Below are 23246 nucleotides of genomic sequence, written 5' to 3' on the forward strand. Positions count from 1 at the left end.
TGATGGGTTAGATGGATCAGACCTCATGATTGTGACCCCTAGATCGCAATCGCGATTGCCAATTTCACTGGCTTTATTGAAATTTAATGCCCGTTTCCAGTGGCTAAGTCCCATTTCGAGACTTAGCAATTTTTTTTATAATCAGAGCTCCTCTTGGTGTTTTTTGACAATTCTTATTCCCTTGAGTTGAAGATTCTTATGGAGATGTTTTGGGGCCTTTTCTAATCCTAAAAACCTTGTAAGTTTCACATAAGTTCGTTGTTTTTCCTTTTATTTTGGACTATTTTAGGGCTTGAAATTGGTGGGGTTGTTTTGCGCTATTTCAGTACTCGAAATGTGCCCATTTTAGGGGAATAAGTTCCTTGAGCTATTTGGGACCTTATGATAGAGTTAGTTTTTCAGTTTTGTATTCGGGTCCCAATGTCAAATTTTGACCCTATTTTTAGTCCTCTTTTAATTATAGTAATATGGATATCGTTGTCTTTATTTTGATATGTTCTTCAACAATTGGCTTTGTTTTGATGTGTTCTTCAATAATTTTATAAAGTGGCATCATTTTGAGGCGACCCAAAAGGGAAAACCTCTAGTTTAGCGGTTCATGTGCGGTTTCATCCTTGAGGTAGCTTAAGGTTTACTCTTGTTAGACTTAACTTTGTTAGAATTGGTATATTTTGAGTAGTTCGTGTAATTTGGTTGGTGATTTAGGTGTTGATATACTATTGAGCAAATTTGGAGCCGATGATCATCGTTAGAAACTAGGTTGGGTTTTAGCCGTTGTAGACTTAGTCTAGGTGATATCTTTACATGGTTTTAACGTTTAGAATCCCTAGAACTTGCTTCTTTGTGATTTGTACTTAAGATCTGCTTTCTTGACTTGCTTGGTTTTGGCTGACCACTTGTTATGATTTTGGTTTATGCCTATGTCTTGTTTACTTTTGACATTCAAATATTGGTCTTAAGGTCGTGCTTGTGGTATAATGTAGTCTCAAGTTAGTGATTTGATGTCTTTGACGGGATGTTTCCCTGGTTTGGGTGATATGCGATTTTTGACATGCTATTTGTATTGATTTCCTTAGCGGTATTAAAAAATCTTTTTTAAAGAAAGAATAAATGGTGAGATTGATAGTTTTGATTGATGAATCAATATGGGGAATTTAAGGAAATAGAAATGATATCTTATTTATGGAATTTCATCATTGATGAGCTTGAGGTATGGTTTTGGGTCGTCCTTTTATTGACTTTGGGCTACACTATTATTTCATATTGATAAGCTTGAGGTGTGAATTCTGGGTGACCCATTGATACATATATCGGGTTATTATTTCGATATTGAAGAGCTCAAGGGTTATTTCAGGGTGCTCCATGCTACTATTGGGGGATATTGATCCATACCTACTACTTTATATTCTTGCATCCCTTTGATATCTAGTGGGTTGAGATTATTACTGTGATTAACTGCTTGGTTGGATTGACTTGACTATCATATGATATGACCATACCCTTTTCCCCTGTAATTGTAGTTTTATTTTTCTATCTTATTATTATTAGTATCATCGTGCTGCTTATTTTATATTTATTCTGTCTGAGCTTGGTTTTCCTATGATGCCTACTAAGGACACCATGTTTTGGTACTCATACTGCACTTTTACATCTTTTTGATGCAGCTCCCAGTTTGAGTCACCCCCAGTGCACGCCTGATCACCCATAGTTGTGCCAGATCTGAACTATGGTGAGCTTCCAGTGTTTAAAGACTTGCTACTTTTCTTATTTGTACTAGCTACTATTTTGTATTTTGGGATAGCCAGTTCAATATTATATATATATATATATATATATATTATCAGTGTTTGTACTTAGTAGATCCTATAAGGTGACACCAGGTCCGGGGTTGGTCTAGTGCCACTTTGTCATTTTTGGTTACTATCAGGCCTTTTATATATTTTGTATTATATTTATGTACCTATAATCTGGCCCAACTTTTATTTTGTTATAGTCTTCTTGCTTCCTCCTTCTTATGTTATTAATTAATTATTTAAATTGACATTTGATTTCTACTTGATTTAGGTTTGGCTTGCTTACTCGAGGGTTATGGAATGTGCCATCATGACCCAAACTTGGGTCCTAACAGAGTGGTATCAGAACTTAGGTTCACCGGTCTTATTATTACATGAGAAATTGTCTATTAGAGTTTCATAGATTACTATGATGATGTCTGTATCCAATCTTCGAGAGGCTATAGGAAATTGTTAGAAATTAAGTCACTATTCATATATCTAATCGTGCATTAATGATGATGAACACCTCTAAATCCTATTTGTTTCACTCTTTCTCAAATGGCAAGGTTGATATCTACTCGGGGTGGAAAAGGACCCCTTGCATTTATAAATAAAGCCCAAGCTCGGGATAGGGATCGAGGTCGACACAGAGGCCGGGGGGAAGCATAGGACATAATACCAGTGTCAAAGCTAGATATAGAGGTTGAAAAGTTCAAGTATCAGCCGACAGAGGAGGATCTAGCCTAGCCTCCACCCGGATTTGTGTCCACGCCAGTTTTATAGGATACCTTGGCCTGCATACTTAGCTTCATGGAGGGTATGTCCTGAGCAGGGACACTACCTTACACTTCAGCCAAACCTCAGGTTAGAGAGGAGGCTCAGACGTTAGGGCAGGCAAGGGCATAGTATGATCCAGCCTAGTTCTACAGCCTCCTACTACAACTCTCGATTTGGTAATTCAGCCTATTCCCACAGTTGTTCAAAACATGGCAGCTAGACCAGTTATGACTTCGGAGGAGCAAAATATGTTGGGTAGGTTTATAAGATTGGCCCCTCTCAAGTTCTAAAGTGTAGCCGGCGATGATGCCCTTGAGTTTTGGGTTAGTTACCAGGAGAGGTTGCATAACTTCAGGTTAGTGGAGTCTCACTAGGTTGATTACAATTCTTTCCAACTGGATGGACCAGCAAAGCAGTGCTAGAGATCCTATCTTAGCTGTAGACCCTTCGTCTCACTGCTAATGTAATGAACTCAGTTCTCCAAGAGTTTCTTGGAGAAGTATGTACCCCGCAGTTTGAGAGAAAGGTTGAGGGATGAGTTCATAGCATTGGTGTAGGGATTGATGACAGTCACAAAGTATGAGCTACAGTTTTATGAGCTATCTAGGCATGCTACCATGATTATAACTATAGAGGAGGAGCGAGTGCGCTGTTTTTTCACAGGGTTATCTGTTCTTTTGAGGTTGTCTACAGGGCAGATGGTTGCATCGGGCTATTCATTCTTACAGATTGTAGATCATACCGATACTATTAAGTTTATACGTGGTGAGGCCTATAGAGGCAGCGATAAGAGGCCTCGTCTCTAAGGCAGTGCCAGTGGATGCCAGTCACATGGTAGGGATTTGTTTTGAAGAGGAAATCCAAAGCATTATGCACCTAATAGACCGATTCAGGCATCCTTAATACTTACTGATGGTGGATCAGTAGGTGCTGGTGGTTAGAGGGGCCAGACTTTGGGTTAGTTTTCTAGGGGTCAGGCTTTTGGGTATTCAGGTCATAGTGGCCATTTAGGTTAAGATGGACATCATAGAAAGGTTCATTCAGGGGGTCGTGCTATGAATGTGGTGTGATGGGCCTCTTTCCTAGGGAGTGTCCTACTATTATCCATCACAGGTGCTATAGTCAGCAGAGTCCATAGGGTCAGTAGGTTCAGGCCCCTAGGGCCTTAGTTTAGCCTCCTAGAGAGAGTGAGTAGGGTGTCAGAGGTGATTCTCAGGGTAGTATGGGTGGTCCCCAGGTGGGCCGGATAGGTGTTAAAGGTGGACGCAGTCATATGTATGCCTTTTCAGGTAGGTAAGAGATGGAGACATTGGATGCCATTATCAGACGTACGATCTCATCTCTTATCAGCCTGTCTATGCTTTATTTGATCCGTGATCTACTTACTCGTATATGTCTGCTCATTATGTTACACGATGGGATCTTTTATGTGCGCTCTTTCTTGTGCCTATATGTGTGGCTGTCACCACCCAAGCCTAGGGCCGAGACATGACATGGCGAATGAGGAACCAGAAAGTACCTCAAACAAGCCTTTTAGCATTCTTTTAGCATTTCGTAGGTCATAACAATAAATAAACAAGCAAAAATCATTATAGTAAATCTTTAACTTACATATGTCCAACAATACTTTAACTTTTAAATTTAACGGGGCTAAGACACGTCCCTAGTTGTCCCTAAATCATAATAGAAAGAAATGCCATAGTAAATGTCTAAAGATCTCAATATATCATAAGCTAGAAAGATAAAAGAGTATTGTTCCCTGAACATGGGAACTCACCAAAAGTATCCTTCAAACGAAATCTCAACTATCCACGTGGAGGACAAAGATGAGGAGCACCGGTCCCTACATGGTGATATCATATAGGCAAAAGAGTATGCGTTAGTACTTTGAATGTACTAAGTACATAGTCCTGCATTACATAGTAAACCATTTAGGACATACATATGGTAAAGTACATAAATGAGTGCACGCATGAGAAATTAAGTAGATATCATTTAAATCATTCATATGTGGAATCATACATGCATGATTAATCATGTAAATAGCATTTGAAATGTTCATTTATGGGAAGTTGACTATAACCAACATTAAGAGAATGTGAGCTATTACATGGAATCTAACAAAACCCCTATGTTGGTCGGGGAGTCTACTTGCTTAGGGTAGAACTCCATCAATTTTACATTCATTCTTTAACTTTAAGGGCTTTCATGGATCCATTAGCCTAAGCGTACAAGGGTCCTATGTTGGCACATAGTTAATGAGATAAGGGGTTGCTACTAGGATTCCCTTACTGAATCCCACCTTAATAACCCATTCGGTGCTAAGTCAATCCCACAGAATAGTTTAATACTTCAAAATAGTCATAGCATATAGCTTGAGAATTCAAAACATCATATTTGGTGGAATAGCTCATTAAAACCTTTAATGATTCAAATATGTAAGAATTGTCCTTATAGCATAAAAAAATCCATAATACATAGCATTTCATCATTCTTTTATTTCATAAGACTCTCTTCTAATCATAGACATTGTTTTTAAAAGCATTTATTTAGAGTCAAAGGCTTCAAGTCAAAATTATTTGAAAATAAAGTAACACTAGGTGGGTTTAAATCACTTCAACTTTCAAACATATATGTAAATGAAATTATGCATAAATACTTTGAAATCCATTAATTAAAAATCTTGCTTTAAATAACACACCGTGAATTTCAAGCACCTTTAAAGATATAAATAGAGAAAATACTTGCAAATCATCAATTCATACATATGAAATCATTTTGCATCAAAATAGACCAATAATTATTAGTTTAACCATGATTTATACTATTAAGTAGAAACAAGACTTTCCCATAAGAAAATCTTACATGAAATCAAGAGATTTAGTTAAAAGAGTTTTAGACTACAAAGGTGGAAGTACTCATGGATAAACACCCACATACCTTAGAATAAAGCTTAAAGAAAATAAATGTAATTTATCATATAATCAAAATACTTTAGGCATGAGAGTGGAAGAAATATTCTTATTAAAGCCTTAAATACCTGAAATCCGAAGCTTTACTCAGAATCGAAGGATTTAATAAACAATCTTGAATCCTAGCCTTTTTTTCTCGCCAGAGCGATTTGTGTACTACCGGAATATATGAATCACCGGAATAGTATTTCTACACTTTTAAGAACTAAATTTATATTTTGAAAATGAGTAAAGAAGTGCATAAAGAGAAGAGTTGCTTGAGAAAACTTGATGAACAAAATAATAAAATAAGGTGGGTATTTATAGGTATGAAGGAAGGATCTAACAATAATTAAAATAATTATAAAGAAAAATCTGAAAATTTAATGGAGGATTGTGATGTCATGGGCAATATCAAATGGAGTACTATTGATGTCATTGGTGATGTCAAATAGATCTAGATCTTCCATGGTTAGTGAGATGAATCTTCTTTTTTATGGAACACACTTTTTTGGAGCTATGTTTGAACAAGATAATTTCCTAATTAGGATTTGGTGTCTCATATGAATTGTAGCTCTAGAAGTCACATTTTATGCCGTTCAGAATCAACCGAATGGGGTCATCCTACTGTGATATATGATTTTTCTTCTACAAACACTCCATTTCGTTATAGCATCAGGTCTTGCAAAGATTAATTTATTTAACCTACGTAGCCTCTGAATCTTAAGTTATGGTCTTCACAAAAGTTGTAGGTACTGCTGTTGGAGTTATTCAAAAATTTGAATCACTTAATTTAGACCAATTGATGAAAATTTATGCCTAAAATATAGAATAATATCATTTTCGTTGATAATTGGAACACCATATACAACGTTTTTAGCGGGTGTTACATTATCTCCCCCTTGGGAACATTTTTCATTGAATGAGGCTAGAATTAGATTGAGTAGAGTAGAGTTTAAACCAAAAACTCATCATCATTTCTATAGTGTAATTTAAAACATCGTTCAAAACATGTTTCATAGTTTTGCAAGCATAAAGGGCAGCCCGATACACTAAAGCTCTCGCTATATGCGGGATCCGGGGAACGGTCTAACCACAAGAATAGTTTTGCAAGCATATGACAAGAAAAGTTGGAATGCAATGATTCCAAGTAATTAAGAAAGGACAACTTAATACCTTAGGTTTGAGTAGAGGGAAAAAGATGAGGGTATCACTTAATCATATCCGCTTCTCCTTCCCATGTAGAACTTTAAACTTGTTGAATCCTCCAAAGGGCTTTAACAGATGCAACTTCTTTGTTACTGAATTTCTTAACTTGCCGGTCCAAATTTCAATCGAAACTTTTTTATAGGTCAAGTTTTCTTCAACATTCACTACTCCCAAAGCAACAATGGGACTAGGATCGCCCACACATTTTCTGAACATAAACACATGGAACACCGGATGAACCATGGCCATTTCCAATGGCAACTTCAACTCATACGCAACCTTGCCAACACGTCTCACAATTTTATAAGTCCCTATATACCTAGGGCTCAATTTCCCTTTCTTACCAAACCGAACCACACCTTTCATGGGTGAAACCTTCAGATACACCCAATCATCCATATGAAATACAAGATCCCTTCTTCTAGTGTCGAAATAGGACTTTCGACGACTTCGAGTTGTCTTCAACCTTTCTCTAATTATATTCATCTTATCTAAAAAATTAAATACCAAATCATGTCCAAACAAGGTCATATCACCTTTTTCGAACCAACCAACTAGGGATCTATATCGTCTCCCATAAAAATCTTTAAATGGCACCATCTTAATACTTGAGTGGTAACTATTATTATAGGAAAACTCGATGAGCAGTAAATGATCATCCCAATTTCCTTTAAACTCCAAAACACAAGCCCTTATCATATCCTTAAGTGTTTGAATCATCCTTTTGGCGTGCCCATCAGTTTGAGGATGGAATATGGTGCTCAATTTTACCTTAGTACCGAGACCCTTTTGAAACAATCTCCAAAAGTGAGAAGTGAATTGGATAACACGATCCAAAATAATGGATAACAGCACACCATGCAACCTCATCAACTCCCAAACATACAATTTGGCATAGTCTTTGGCACTATAGGAAGTCTTAACGGGTAGAAAGTAAGTCCACTTAGTTATTCTATCAACAATTACCCAAATCGAATCATGACGCTTCCGAGTATGATACTTGGAAAATCCACTAAAACATTCATACTTATATCTACCCACTTTCAAGTAGGGATTTAATGTCTTGGGTTAGGCCACCCGACTTTTGATGTTCAGCCTTCACTGGTTGGAAATTCGAACATAAACTAATCCATCTCCTTCGTCATGCCACCCCACCAATAGAATTTTTTTAAGTCTTGGTATATTTTTGTTGAATCGGGATGAATGGAATATGTAGAATTATGAGCCTCCATCAATATCAAACTCCTTAGATCATCCACATCCAAAAACATAGCCAACCGTGGTAGTATACACCTCTTTTCCTCCTTGGGAAAAGACCACTACCTTGTTTTCCTTCACCTACTTCTTTAACTCAATAAACATCGGGTCAAGATCTTGCTTTGACTTAACATCCTTCACCAAGGAGGATTTGGACCCATTTTGAAAACCATACCACCATCATCTGTACCACACAACTTCACCCCTAATCTAGAAAACCAGTGAAATTCTTTCACCAACTACCTCTTCCCTTTATTAATATGGTCTACACTCCCCATAGACATTCTTCTAAGTGCATTGGTAACAAAATTGGATTTATCCGGATGATAGAGCACACTCATGTATAGCACCCCATCTCCTCCTTGGGAAAAGACCTCTATCTTCTTTTCTTTCACCTACTTCTTTAACTCAATAAATATCGGGTCAAGATCTTGCTTTGACTTAACATCCTCCACCAAGGACGATTCGGACCCATTTTGAAAAACCATACCACCATCATCAGTAACCAAATTAGCTTTACCCAGATGATATAACACACTCATGTTATAGTCCTTAAAGAGTTCTTGCCACCTTCTTTGCTTTAGATTAAGGTCCTTTTGGGTGAACACATATTGAAGACTTTTATGATCAGTACACACATCCATATGCACCCCATAGAGGTAATGCCACCAAATCTTCAAAGCGAAAATAATGGCCGCCAATTCAAGGTCATGGGTAGGGTAGTTACACTCATGTGCCTTTAATTTCCTACAAGCATAGGCTATTACCTTTCCATTTTGCATTAAGACACAACCTAAATTAATCTTTGAAGTATCACAATAAACCACAAACCCTTATAATCCTTTCGGTAGAGTCAGAATAGGAAATGAGGCAAGTCGATCTTTCAAGGTCTGGAAACTCTTCTCACACTCTTCCATCTATATAAATTTGGCTACCTTTTGGGTCAATTTCATCATAGGAGATGAGATAGAATAAAACCCTTCGATGAACCTTCTATAATATCCGACTAGACCCAAAAAACTCCTAAAGTTTGAAATAGACAATGGTCTAGGCCAATTCTTGACTGTCTCTATTTTCTTAGGATCAACCTTGATCCCATTACCGGACACTACGTAACCAAGAAATGCTACCTCCTTCAACCAAAATTCACACTGTCTAAATTTTGCAAACAATTGCATATCCCTCAATGTTTAAAGCACAACTCTTAAGTGATTCTTATCTTCTTCCTCATCACTAGAGTAAATCAAAATATCGTCAATTAGGACCACCACAAAAGTATCAATATAAGGTTTAAACACCCTATTCATCAAGTCCATGAACATCGTCGGTGCATTCGTTAACGTAAAACATATCACCATAAACTCAAAGTTACCATACCTTATTCGGAAACATATTTTTGAAATGTCACGCTCCCTCATCCTTAGTTGTTGATAGCCGGACCAAAGGTCAATCTTGGAGAAGTGACTTTCCCCTTACAATTGATCAAACAAGTCATTTATTCTAAAGATTGGGTACTTGTTCTTAATGGTAAACTTATTTAATTTTCGGTAGTCTATGCACATTTGAAGTGACCCATCTTTATTTCTCACAAATAACATGGGAGCACCCTATAGCGATATACTTAGCCTCATGTACCCCTTTTCTAACAAGTTCTTTAATTGTTCCTTTAACTCTTTCAATCCGGAGGGGCCTTCTGGTAAGGACGAATAGAGATAGATTGGGTATCGAAGAGGAGATCAATACCACAATAAAATTTCCTTTTCGGAGAGACACTGGGAATGACATCAAAAAAGCCATCAGGGAAATCATTGACTATGGGAACTAACTCAAGGGGAGAACTTTTGTATTAGACATCCCTAACCCACACAATGTGGTAAATACAGTCCTTACCAATCAATATTTGGGCCTTAAGACAAGAAATGAACTTACCCTTCACTACCGAATCACCCTCTCATTCAAAAATGGACTCATTTAGAAATTAAAACTTGACTAAACGAGTCCTAAAATCTATGGAAGTATAAGATGCATGTAACCAACCCATACCAAGAATGACATTGAAATCTACCATGTAAAACTCAATGAGATTACAAGGAATAACTTTATGCAAGATAGACACGGGATAACCCATATAGATCTTTCTAGCAACAACCGACTCACAAAAAGTGTGTAGACACTAAATAAGGCTCTAATAACATTTTCTGTGACACATCAAACCAATTAGAAAGGAATGAAGTAACAAATAATAAATTTGCACCTGGATCTAATAATTCATATACCTTAAAAGCAAAGACCTTTAACATACCGGTAACGACATTGAGTATGTCCTCAACTTCTTGTCTCCCATGTAAGGCATAAAAGTGGTTGATGCATTGGCCACCTCCTTGGGCTTGTTTACCATGAGCAATTTATCCTAGAGGCCTAGCAACACCACCTCTACAATCCCTAGTATGGTATCCCAGCTTGCCATACTTGAAGCAAGCTTTGGAGTCGGCTAAGAAATCCCCTTTGTGAGTCCTTCCACACTTTTTGCAAACAGGGAAAGTTTGAACAACAACATTCTCTCTTGGAACCATTGGGTTAGAACCCTTGTCCTTGTTCAACTTTGGAGGAAGAGTATTGTGGAACCTTGTCCCACAAAACATTGCCCACCTTTGTTGTTGACACTTTTACCATAATCGTACCCTTAAGGGTTAAACCCTCCACCATCCATTCTAGCCTTTTTGAACCTCCTTGATCTCTCTTTCATCTTCTCTTCTTTAATTTGTTCCGCGTAAGTCATTAACCGAGAGATGTCCATCTCTTTAACTAACATGGCCATTTTGCACTCCTTGGACACTAAGCTTGAGATACTAGAAATAAACTTGCTCATTCTAGCTCATGGGTCAGAGACTATGAAGGGAGCATACTTTGACAACTTAGTAAATTTGAGGGCATACTCCCTCACGCTTATACTTCTTTGACAGATCTCGACAAACTCTTCGATTTTGACCACCCTTAGCTCCAATGGGAAAAAACGGTCTAGGAAAGCACCTTTGAACTCTTCCCATCCTATCAACCCCATTTCTTTATCCCAGTCATCAAATGAAATCTTAACTAGCCACGTGGAGTAGCACGAGGAGGAGCATTAGTCCCTACATGATGATATCATGTGAGCAAAAGAGTATGCGTTGGTACTTTGAATGTACTAAGTATGTCGGCATGCATTACAAAGTAAAATATTTAGGATATTTATATGGTAAAGTACATAAATGAGTGCATGCATAAGAAATGTAGTAAATAGCATTTAAATAATATATATGTGGATATATACATGCATGATTAATCATGTAAATAGGATTTGAAACTTTTATTTGTGAAAATTTGACAATAACCGATATTAAGACCATGTGAGCTACTGCATGGAATCCAATGTAACCTCCTACGTTGGCCTAGGAGTCTACTTACCTAGGGTAGAACACGATCGACTTTACATTTTAACTTTAACTTTAAGGTCTTTTATGGATCCATTAGCCTAAAACTACAAGGGCTCCTATATTGGCACATAGTTAATGAGACAAGGGCGTTGCTTCTAGGATTTCCTTACCAAATCCCACCTCAATGAACTATTCGATTCTAAGTCAATCCCACATAATAGTTTAATAATACAAACTAGTCATAGCATAAAGCTTGAGAATTTAAAATATCACATTCGGTGGAATAGCTCATTAAAACCTTTAGTGATTCAAATATGCAAAAAGTATCCTTATAGCATAAAGAATCTATCATTCATAGCATTTCATTATTCTTTTATTTTTTAAGACCTCCTTTTTATCATTAACATTTCTTTCATACACATTTATTTAGAGTAAGAGCTTTCAAGTCAAACTTTATTGAAAATATAGTAAAACTAGGTGGGTTTAAATCACTTCAACTTTCAAACATGTATGTAAATGAAATTATGCATTAATACTTTGAAATCCATTAATTAAAAATCATGTTTTAAACAACCCACCATGAATTTCAAGAACTTGTAAAGAGATAAATACTGAAATTACTTGCAAACCATCAATTCATACATTTGAAATCATTTTACATCAAAATAGAACAATAATCATTAGTTTAGCCATTATTCATGCTATTAAGTCGAGATAAGAATTGCCTATAAAAAATCATACTTGAAATTAAGAGATTTAGGTGAAAGAGTTTTGAACTACATGGGTGGAAAACCCATGGATAAATATGCACGGATAAACACCCACATACCTTAGAGTAAAACTTGAAGAAAATAAACATAATTTTTTATATAATCAAAATACTTTAGGCATAAGATTGGAAGGAATACTCTTATTGAATCCTAACATACCTGGATTTCGAAGCTTTACTCAGAATCGAAGGACTCAATGAACAATCTTGAATCGTAGTCGTTTCTTCTTGCCAGAGCATTTTGTGTACTATCCGGAGTATATGAATCACTAGAATAGTTATTCTACACTACTAAGAATAAGAACTATTGTAACACCCCCTAAAACATTCTATATGGTGTTCTAATTATCAATGAAAATGATACTTATTCTGTATTTTGGGCACAACTCTTTATAGAATGATTTAAATTAGGTGATTCAAATTTTGAAATAACCCAACATCATTACCTACAACCTCTGGGAAGACCATATCTATGAATTGGAGGCTAAGTAGATCAAATAAATTAATTTTTGCAAGACCTGGTGCTATGATGAAATGGAGTATTTGTAGAAGACAAATCATATCTCACTCTTGGATGATCCAATTGAGGTTATTCTTAAGCGAGATGAAAGGAGACTTATAGATATACAATTCATATGAAGACACCACATCCTAATTAGGAAGTTATCTTATTCAAATGTAGCTTAAAAAAGGTATTCCATTAAAAAAAAGATTCATGTCACCAACCATGGAAGATCTAGATCCATTTGACATCACTCATGACATCAATAGTCCTGCATTTGATATCACCCATGACATCACAATCCTCCATTAATTTTTTTTATTTTTCTTTATAATTATTTTAATTATTGTTAGGTCCCTCCTTCATACCTATAAATACCCATCTTATTTTATTATTTTATATTAAATATTTTATATTTAAACTCTCATTCTTATTATAGAGAGCATTGCAAGAAGAGAGAATTAAGTTATAATGGTGAAACATTACCATTGAGGTTATACTTTTTACAATAGAAAATTAAAAAATTAAACACATAACGTAAAATGAGATGTAAAAGATAAGTCATGATATCATTTAGTGACTGGATTGATACTTGCCTACTCTAATCATATAGAGATTATCAAAGAGTGACAAAGAAATGATTTTCTTAAAAAAGATACGTGCATGCAATGTTGACAACGTTAATGCAGTTATTCTTATTATTACAACATATTGGGGTAACTATTATAAATAAATTGGAGTAAAAACTCTCTAAAAGATAACTCCTTCTTTAATGTGGGAAAAATAAAAGAAGTGTTTTTTCTTTCAATAATAATAAATTTAATACACAGTAATCATATATTCATATTTATTATGGTAAAAAGAAAAAAATGACTCTTTTTATTCTATTCACACCACATTTATTTTGTAAGAAAGAAAATTAGTTTATATATGTGACCTTTCTCTAACACTTTTAACATAAATTTGCCACTAAGAGAATTAAATGATTGAATTTGAATAATATATATATATATATATATATATATATATATATATATATATTGTAAAGACCTTCTAGGTCATTTTTGAAATAAAGCATTCGTTTCATTGTTTAGAGCATTCCTATAGCGACTCCAAGTCATTTGTGACTTTCTGGCACTGACTGTTCGGTCTCGTGGTCGTTTGTTTGGGTTTTAGGCCTGTTTTCTTGTTTTGGAGGTTTTATAACTTGCAAAAGGTGATTTCGATCATAACTTCATGTAAATGACCTCAGAACAGAATTTTGACAGTTCCATCAGCTTTGGAATGGCTAAATTAGGCTAGTAGCATAGTCGACATTAGTATCGAGGCAATCGGTATGAGTTTGAGGCCATTTGACACTTTTTCTTTTGAAATTTGGCCTATGATTGAGTTTGGTCAGTATTATTGGAAAACGCACTTGGATGAAAAAAAATTCAGCGTGGTTAGTTTCAAAATGTCGAGTTTAGTCTAGAACGATCCTTTGGTCTTGTCGCAAGGCCCGTTGTGGAATTTGGCTAAAAATAACACTTGAATGTGGGACCCACTTTTCATTAAAGTGGCCTCCTATGGAAATTTTTATTGCGCTATTTAATTTGGGACATAGAATTTGGAGGGATAGTATAGTTCATTTGCAGCATGAGATTCTGAAAAAATTACGAGTACCCATCGGAGATTTTGACTTGGCCAAAGTGTGTTGTTGTATCACTTGTTGGTCCAAGACACCATGACCTTCGCGTTCGCAAGGCCCTGGGTTGCGACAGCGAGGGTCTTATCCCTTGTGCTTCGTGATTCGAGGACACCTAAGCATCGCGATTGATAGTTTTCCAGAGTCTCGCGATCGCGAGCCTTGTGCTCCACGATTGCGATAAGCAATTGTGTCTGGTCTTTATCTAAAAGAGAAGACGCAATTAGCATTGAAAACTTACATTCATTTGGTTATATCTCTCTTATTGTGAGCTCGAATTTGGCAATTCAAGGGTCCAACTTCAAGACAATTTCGAGGGCAACACATTAGTGAGATAGGAAATTGCGTTGGAAGCTTTATTGGAGGTAAATTTGCTGATTTAGCTGCTTTGTTTTCCTATTTTCGGAGTGAATTCTTAGTCAATTTTGGAAAGTTATTTCTTTTCCAATTTAGGTCCATTTTCTATGATTCAAGAGTCATTATTATGAGGGTTTTTTTGCAAGGAACGTCGTGGTGTGATCAGTTTCATCCATTGAGGCTTCGTTCTGGTAAAATTGTTATTCAAAGTTGTTGTCCCTTTGATGTGTTAAGCTTCAAATTTTGGAATTCTTGTTGCATGATTGTTTTTGGACGTTTTCCGACCCCGTATTGTATTTTAAATTGTTACATGAACTTGGGGTGCTGTTTAGGACCAAATTTTGGGGTAAATTTAGAGATTTCGAATGTAGGTCCTACATTTCCCTTTTTTGACCACAAAATTGGTCTATCTTCAAAAATTGTGAATTTGGTGTCTAAAAGACTATGTTAGCATTGTGATTATATTTTGAATAACATGGCAACGTACTGAGGCTGTTCAGAAGGGAAAGGCTATGTTTTTATGAGTTGGAGTGTGCGTAGTCGACTTGCAAGTAGGCTATGGTTTCCCCTCTTTAGATTGAGCAGGTTTAGGCAATTGTATGCTGATTTGTATCAAATTTGGGGGTTTTTGGGTGTCGAGTATGCTAAATTTCTAGAATCCATGTCGTAGGCTCTATTTTTGGTAAATTTGAGCTACTAAAGCATGTCTCCTATTATTGGTGATCATTTCTACCTTGTGGTGTGTGATGTGCCTTTGGTTTATGTCTTTGAAAGCATATTAGGCCTTAGTATAGGCTTAGACTACTGTTGCCTTAGACTTGAGTAGTTTAGGTGATGTTGGGACTTAGAAATTTACCGACGTCATTTAGGAAAATTAGTTCCCTGTATATTTATGTAGCAAACTTGAGCCTAATAGTCTGAGCTTTAGCTAGGTAGTAACAAAGATTTTGAACCTTATCTCCATAATATCCTACTATTCTATCAGTTTCGTATCACTAGATTGGTTCTAAAAGTCTATTCGTCGATTCTGGTTAGATATGGTTTGGGATGGAGTGATATATTGAAGGAACTCAGATTGAAGGTACTCCCCATGACGATCGGTTGGCCACTGGTCTTGATTCTGACTGATTCATCTCTGTTCGTGGTTCAAGTCCCCAATTTACTCCACTAGGTGAGGTTTAAGTCCTTATCTAGGTATTATTGCCTCAGTTCAAGTCCCTGGCCTTACTTAGTCGTATTTTAAGTCTAGAATTGCTATCAGTCATGGTTCAAGTCCACCATCGCTATAAATTATGGTTCAAGTCCACCATGCTTTTCTTTCTTAGTCGGCCTCTGATACCTACTGGTACCTTTTATTTTGGTCCTTATACTATAATCTATATCTGTTTTCAGGATGCAAGTCAGAGTACTAGCTATCAGCATTGGTCTTGAGCCAACTGTATTCTTGATTGGAGGTGAGGGTGAGCACACATCATTCTGGATTTACCCATTTCCCTCTATAGATATATTTTGTCTGTCTTTTTCTTTTTGAGAAAGTCATGTTTCTATCATCCACTTTTGGGACTTGTAATCTTTTTGTAGTAGCTCTGTACATGTGACTTCTAGGTTCTGGGAGAGATTTTTTAGTTTGTATATATTTCATTTTTCTTTTGCCATTCATTTGTGTTCCTGTTATTTCATTATTGTAGTTAGTTTGAATTGTTTGTCTTCTACCCTAGCATCCTATTACTTACAGTTTCGGGATATGTGTCGGTTTGCCTATTGGTGGGTCATAATATGCACTATCATGACCTGAGAAATTAGATCATGAAAAGTTGGTATTAGACCCCCAGGTTTACCGATCTCACTTGTACAGAGATAATGTCTAGTAGAATTCTATGGATTAGTGTGAAGACATCCGTGACTTATGTTCGAGAGGATACATGATGTATTTAGGAACATGTCTCTTTTGTATCACTATTGTGTAGTGTGTGTCTTATCAGATTCTAAGAATCTCACTAGTTCCACTCTCTTACATGATGGCTCACACGCGTGATAGAGCCCCATCTTGGGGTAGAGGCCAACCCCAAGGTCATCCCAAGGGTGCAACTCTAGACCAAGACAGAGAGTAGTTTCTAGAATCTAGGTGGAGCCATCAGTAGCTTTAGTATATCATCTGTCGGTGGGACCTGGACCATCCCACCTATCGCCCATGCCAGTTGCAATGCCATACTTATAGGCGATGTTCGCCGAGATATTAGATGTTATTGGGGGTATACAGTAGGCCCCAATTGCAGCTTCTCTAGTTCAATAGTGTCAGCCCGCACCAGAGGCACCAGTAGTTTAAAAGCCACCCACACTACCGCTCAGCCTGATAATTTAGAGGGCGTTATGCCACTTCAAGAGAAGATGCTCGCGGTATTTCTTACACTATCAATGTTAAGGTTTTCTAGGGTTGTGGGTAAGGATGCCCATGAGTTTCTACTTACTAGCCACGAATGGCTACATACTTTGTATTTAGTAGAGTTGAGAGGAGCTAACTTCACTACTTATTAGATAGACGGTCTTGCCTAATAGTGGTGGAATTCATATTTAGAGACCAGGCCTGCTGGGTCTCAACCGGTGTCATGCGCTAAATTTTCAGAGGCCATATTAGACCGATTTATCCCCAAAAAGATTAGAGATCAGCTTCGAGATCTGTTTACATAGCTGAAGTACAGCTCCATGTCTATATCGAAGTACGAGGCCCAATTCCACGAGCTCTCCAGGCATTCTACCATGATCTTACCTACTGAGGAGGAGAGGGCTTGGTTCTTGTTAGAGGGTTGAGACTCTAGTTGTGGATTGACACTAAATCCTTAGTCTCAATTGGATGCTCATTTCTGGATATAGTGGACCATGCCCGCATGCTTGAGCAACTCCTTTATGAGGCCCAAAGGGGCAGCGGCAAGAGAGCTAGGCAGAAGGATAGCCATAGTGGGCACTGCTCATAAGGTTGACTCGTAGAGTGACCCATTGAGCACAGTTTGATATTGCCCTAAGGGGAGACTCTACGGCTTGTCAAGACGGGTCATATTTAAGATGATAGTCTTAGAAAGACCTTGTAAACCAAGTTCACAGGATAAGTTTCAAGGATCCCTCAGGCCAAGATGACGAATTGGCAAGACGGGTCATAAAGACCACCCATCACAAAACTTCAGAGACTTGAACTTTGTAGTTTTTCTACAGGACGAGTCTAAAGGATAGGTTATTTCATTGACCATGGTTAGTAAATCCTGCCCATTTCCAAATATCAGAAACTCTATTTTCAGACCCTTTGTCAGACCTGTAGGATGAGTCATTTAGACGACTTGTCATTGCCTAGACGGCCCAAATAATAAGGTTTGTATGGTCAATTTTCAAGAATTAATAAAGGGCAATTGTGTCTTTTCCAAAGTTCATTTCAATAAACTTAGACATTTTATGGCCAAGTTCAAAGTCTATAAATACTCTTTTCTTTAAAATCCCCTCTTATTTAATTCATTCTCTCAAAATTTCCAAGGCAAGAACTCACAAGGTCTCCAAGGTTTCTCTCCAATCTCTAAGCTAGGGTTTTCATATCTCTTTAAGGTTTCTTCTCAAATCTAAGTGATTTCAAGCAAGGTATGTGGCGATTGATTAATGGGCCCTTTTCACCCATGAAGTCCCAAAGATTTCTCAATTTTTTCTTTTAATTTCAATTGATTATGAATCCTAGTTTTGATGAATTGCATTGGGCTGATTTAGTTCCATTTTTAGATATTAACAATGAGCATTATATGCATGTTTTCATATAAATTACATGATTTTAAGTTGAATTATGAATGTCTATTCATGAATCTAATTCCAAGTTAAGATTATGAAGTTAAAGGAAATTTTCATGAATAGAATTAGAGTTCAATGATCTTCAAGTAAAGTTTTCATGATTTAAAGTTGACATTATGATTTTTGAAGTTAAAGATGAGATAATGATCAGATTTATAAATTCTTATGAATCACCAAGTTAGATGAGATATTCCTAAATGTTTTAAAGATGGGTTAATAGACAGTTACTATCTTTCCTTACTATGTTATGAGTATGTTTTTACGAGTTTCCGTTAGAATATTAACTAAGCATCCAGAAGATGTATAGGTGGGGTTTGGTTGGATGATGTAGTTGGTTATCCAAGGGAATTCTAGTAGCAACCTAAAGTCTCAAACTACATTGCCCACGTAGGTTGCTTTCATGGCCTAGATAGTGGATCCACATAGCTTAGTTGAGTTGAGTAGAGTTGAATTATCTTTGGAGTATGCCCTGGAAAGGTAGCCTCCCCTATTTCAATGCAAGAATCATCGACCTTTCTCAATGCAGGAGTTGTTGGATTCCATGTAGTAGCTCGCATGGTCTTAGTTTTCGTTTAAAGGTCTTATCCACAAGTTCAAGTTAGGCTTTGAGAAGTCAAGTTTTGAGTTGAAAGTTGAAGTTTTAAATATGCATTGACCAAAAATTTCTTATCATCAAAAATTGCTTTTAATATATACTTATGCTCATTATGATTGGTCATGCATCTTATGGCATATTGATCATGTTCTCTTACTTGTCATACATACCTCACATACTTAGTATATTCAAACATACTAATGCATATTTTGCCTACATTATCTCATAATGTAGGGACGGATGAAACTCACAACTACCCCACTCGTGGCTAGAGTTTTCTGTATATTTCGAAGGAGTTGATGAGTCCTCATTCTAGAGAGGACAAGACTTTATTTTATGTTTCTATTGCTTAAAAATTTCTTTAATTGCTAGGGTGAGCTAGGATCTTTTTCTAAGCCCCCGTCAAATGTTAAACTAGAAGCATGTTTAGATGATGTATTGGTGTAGTACTGTTTGGATGTTTATAGAGTTGGGTTTCCCTAAGTCCCTTACCCAAATTATGGTTGGGTTTCCTCACATCTCGATCGATGTATAACGACTAGGCCCTAGGTTGGGTTGTGACAAACTTAATATTAGAGCACAAGGTTTACAAGAGTCCTAGGGATTCTAACATGCTGCATTAAGTAAAGACTTATTCATTGATATGAAGTGCACCATATCTATGGATAGGAGGCTATGAAACTTTTTAGGAAAGGTCTCACTTCTTTCATAATCTATGTTGTGTAGTAGAGTGGTTAAGTATTTACCCTCTAATGCTTGTTCTTTGCAACTATAAGAATATGCCTCCATAAAGATACCTCATTAGAAGGAACGTGGTTGAAGAGGAATAACGAGCTCCGAATGACCCTATGAATGATCAAGTTTCCAATGCTGAGTTTTGAGCAGCCTTTCAAGTACTTAATCAAGACACTACATCTCAAGTGAATCGTGAGATGGTTGCTCCCATGAATTCAAATGCTAGCACGACTGCAACAAGGGTTTGTGACTTCATGAGGATAAATCCTTTGGAGTTTTGGGGTTCTAAGGTTGATAAGGATCCCCAAGAGTTAGTTGATAGTGTCCATAAGATTGTTGAGATCATGGGGATTAGCCCAGTTAAAAGGGCAGATTTGGATACGTACCAATTGAGGGGTGTTGCATAAATTTGGTTTGATTAATTGAAAAGTGAGAGGCCTAGAGAGGCTGAGCCAATGACTTGGAATGAGTTCAAATGAGTGTCTCTTGATCACTTTTTCCCACTAGAGTTGAGGGAGGCCAAGGTGCAAGAGTTCATCAACCTCAAGCAAGGTGGTATGAGTGTGAGGGAGTATGCTCTCAAGTTTTCTCTATTATCAAAATATACTCCATTCTTGGTGGATGACTCAGGAGCTAGCATGAGTAAGTTTGTATTAGGTGTATCGTATATGGTTACAACGGAGTGAAAAATGGCTATGTTAATTCGATAGATGGATATATATAGACTCATGACCTATGTGGAGCAAGTATAAAGTGAGAAGTTAAAGTTGAAGAATAGGGACTCGAAAAGGCCAAGGACCGATAATAGTGAATTCTCTCATGCTAAGTCTGAAAGTGGTGGACGTTCTCATTTTTGCCAAAGGTACTCCGGACAAGGGTCTTCTAATGCTACTACTACAAGGTTTGACAAATATAAGGTGCCCAACCTAAACCTCAAGGAGGTTCTCCCATTGGCAAAGTTACTCCCGTATGCAAGAAATATGGTAGGAACCACAAAGGTAAATGTCTAGCTGGATTGAATGTGTGCTATCAGTGTGGTAAGACGGGTTATCATGCTAAGGAATGTAAGGGTAAAGATGTTCATCCTCAAGGCCAAGTTTCTAAATATGGCAAAGTGCAACCAAAGGGTGGTCAACGCAATAATAGGTTTTATGCTCTTTATGGTAGGCAAGAGGTAGAGAAGACGCCCGATGTTGTTATTAGTATGTTATGGGTCTTTCACTATGATGTTTATGCTTTGCTAAATCGGAGTGGAAATTTATCTTTTGTTTGCCCGTGTATGGCCATGAGATTTGATGTTAGTCCCGAGATATTGTTAGAGCATTTCTCTATATATACTACCATAGGTGAGTCGATTAAGGCTAAAAGAGTCTACAGAAGTTGCTCAATTACGGTTTTCCATAAAGTTACCTTATGTGATCTAGTTGAGCTTGAGATAACCAATTTTGATATCATGCTTGGTATGGATTGGCTATGTGCATATTATACTTCTATTAATTGTAGAACCCGAGTGGTGAAGTTTCAGTTCCCAAATGAGAAGGTCCTAGAATGGATGGGTAGTAACTCCATGTTTAAAGGTAAATTCATTTCGTTCCTTAAAGCTCGGAAGATGATTTTCAAAGGTTGTATTTATCATCTTGTAAAGGTTAGGGATGAGAATTTCGAAGCCCTTATCTTAGAATCGGTCCTTATTGTAAATGAGTTTCCGGATGTATTTCCAGATGATTTTCCCAGTTTCCCTCTCGAAAGGGAGATTGATCATGGTATAGACCTTCTTATGGATACTCAACCTATTTCTATTCCTCCTTACCGGATGGCTTCGATTGAATCAAAGGAGTTGAAGGAACAATAGAAGGACTTATTAGATAAAGGGTTCATTAAGCCAAGTATTTCTCCGTGGGGTGCTCTCGTATTGTTTCTTAAAAAGAAGGATGGTTCACTATGTATGTGCATTGATTATCGACAATTGAATAAGGTAACCATCAAGAATAATTACCCAATTCCAAGAATAGATAACTTATTTGATCAATTGCAAGGGCAAGTTACTTCTCCAAAATAGATCTTCATTCGGATTATCAAAAATTAAAAGTGAGGGACTGTGACATTCCCAAAATGACTTTTTGGACAAGGAATGGCCATTATGAGTTTCTAGTCTTGTTGTTTGGTTTGACCAATGCTCCTCGGCTTTCATGGACTTAATGAACAGAGTCTTCAAGCAATACCTAGTTATATTTGTGATTGTGTTCATCGACGATATTTTGGTTTACTCTCAGAATGAGGAGGAGGATGCAAATCACTTGAGAATTGTATTGCAAACTCTAAGGAACAAACAATTATTTGCAAAGTTCAACAAATGTGAGTTTTGGTTAAGGAAGGTGGCTTTCCTTGGTCATATTTTGTCTGGTGAAGGGATTATAGTTGATCTTAGAAGACTGAGGCGATTATAAATTAGCCTAGACCACTGTGTCATTTGGATATTAGGAGTTTCTTGGGCCTAGACAGATACTATAAGAGATTTTTGGAAGGGTTTTCATCGATCTCATCACCTTTGACCAAGTTGACTCAAAAGAAGGTGAAAGTCCAATGGTCAGAAACATGTGAAAACTTTTTCCAAGAGTTAAAGGAACGTCTCACTACACCTCTTATCTTGACCATGCCGGAAGCATCCAATGGTTTCTTGGTATATTATGATGCTTCAAGGGTTGGTCTTGGCTTTGTATTGATGCAACATGGTAAGGTAATAGACTATTCTTCTAGGTAACCTAAGGTTCATGAACAAAACTATCCAACAAATGACTTGAACTAGCGGCGGTTGTGTTATCCTTGAAGATTTAGAGGAACTATCTTTATGGTGCCCATGTGGATGTGTTTACTGACCACAAGAGTCTACAATATGTGTTTAAGCAAAAATATTAAAACCTTCGGCAAAGGAAATGGCTTGAGTTGTTAAAGGATTATGATATGAGTATGTTGTATCATTTGAGAAAAGCTAATGTGGTTGTTAATGCACTAAGTAGATTGTCCATGAGTAGTGTGGCACATGTTGATGAAGATAATAAAGAATTGATTAAAGATGTTCATAGATTGTTATTCTTAGGTGTGCGCTTGGTTTATTCCAATGAAAGAGGTGTTCTTTTGCATAATGGTTCAGAATCATTTCTTGTAGCGGATGTGAAGGACAAGCAAGACCAAGATCCAATGTTGGTTGAGTTAAAGAAGTTGGATGCTGAAAAATCCATTAAGGCTTTTTCTTAAGGGAGAGATGGTGTACTACATTACCAAGGTCATTTGTGTGTACCTAATGTTGATGGGTTAAGAGAGTTGATATTGAATGTGGCCCATAGTTCCCAATAATAAATTCATCCAGGTTCCACCAAATGTATCGTGACTTGAGAGAAGT

Source organism: Solanum dulcamara, chromosome 1 (assembly GCF_947179165.1).
Source record: "Solanum dulcamara chromosome 1, daSolDulc1.2, whole genome shotgun sequence".
Classification (NCBI taxonomy): Eukaryota; Viridiplantae; Streptophyta; class Magnoliopsida; order Solanales; family Solanaceae; genus Solanum; species Solanum dulcamara.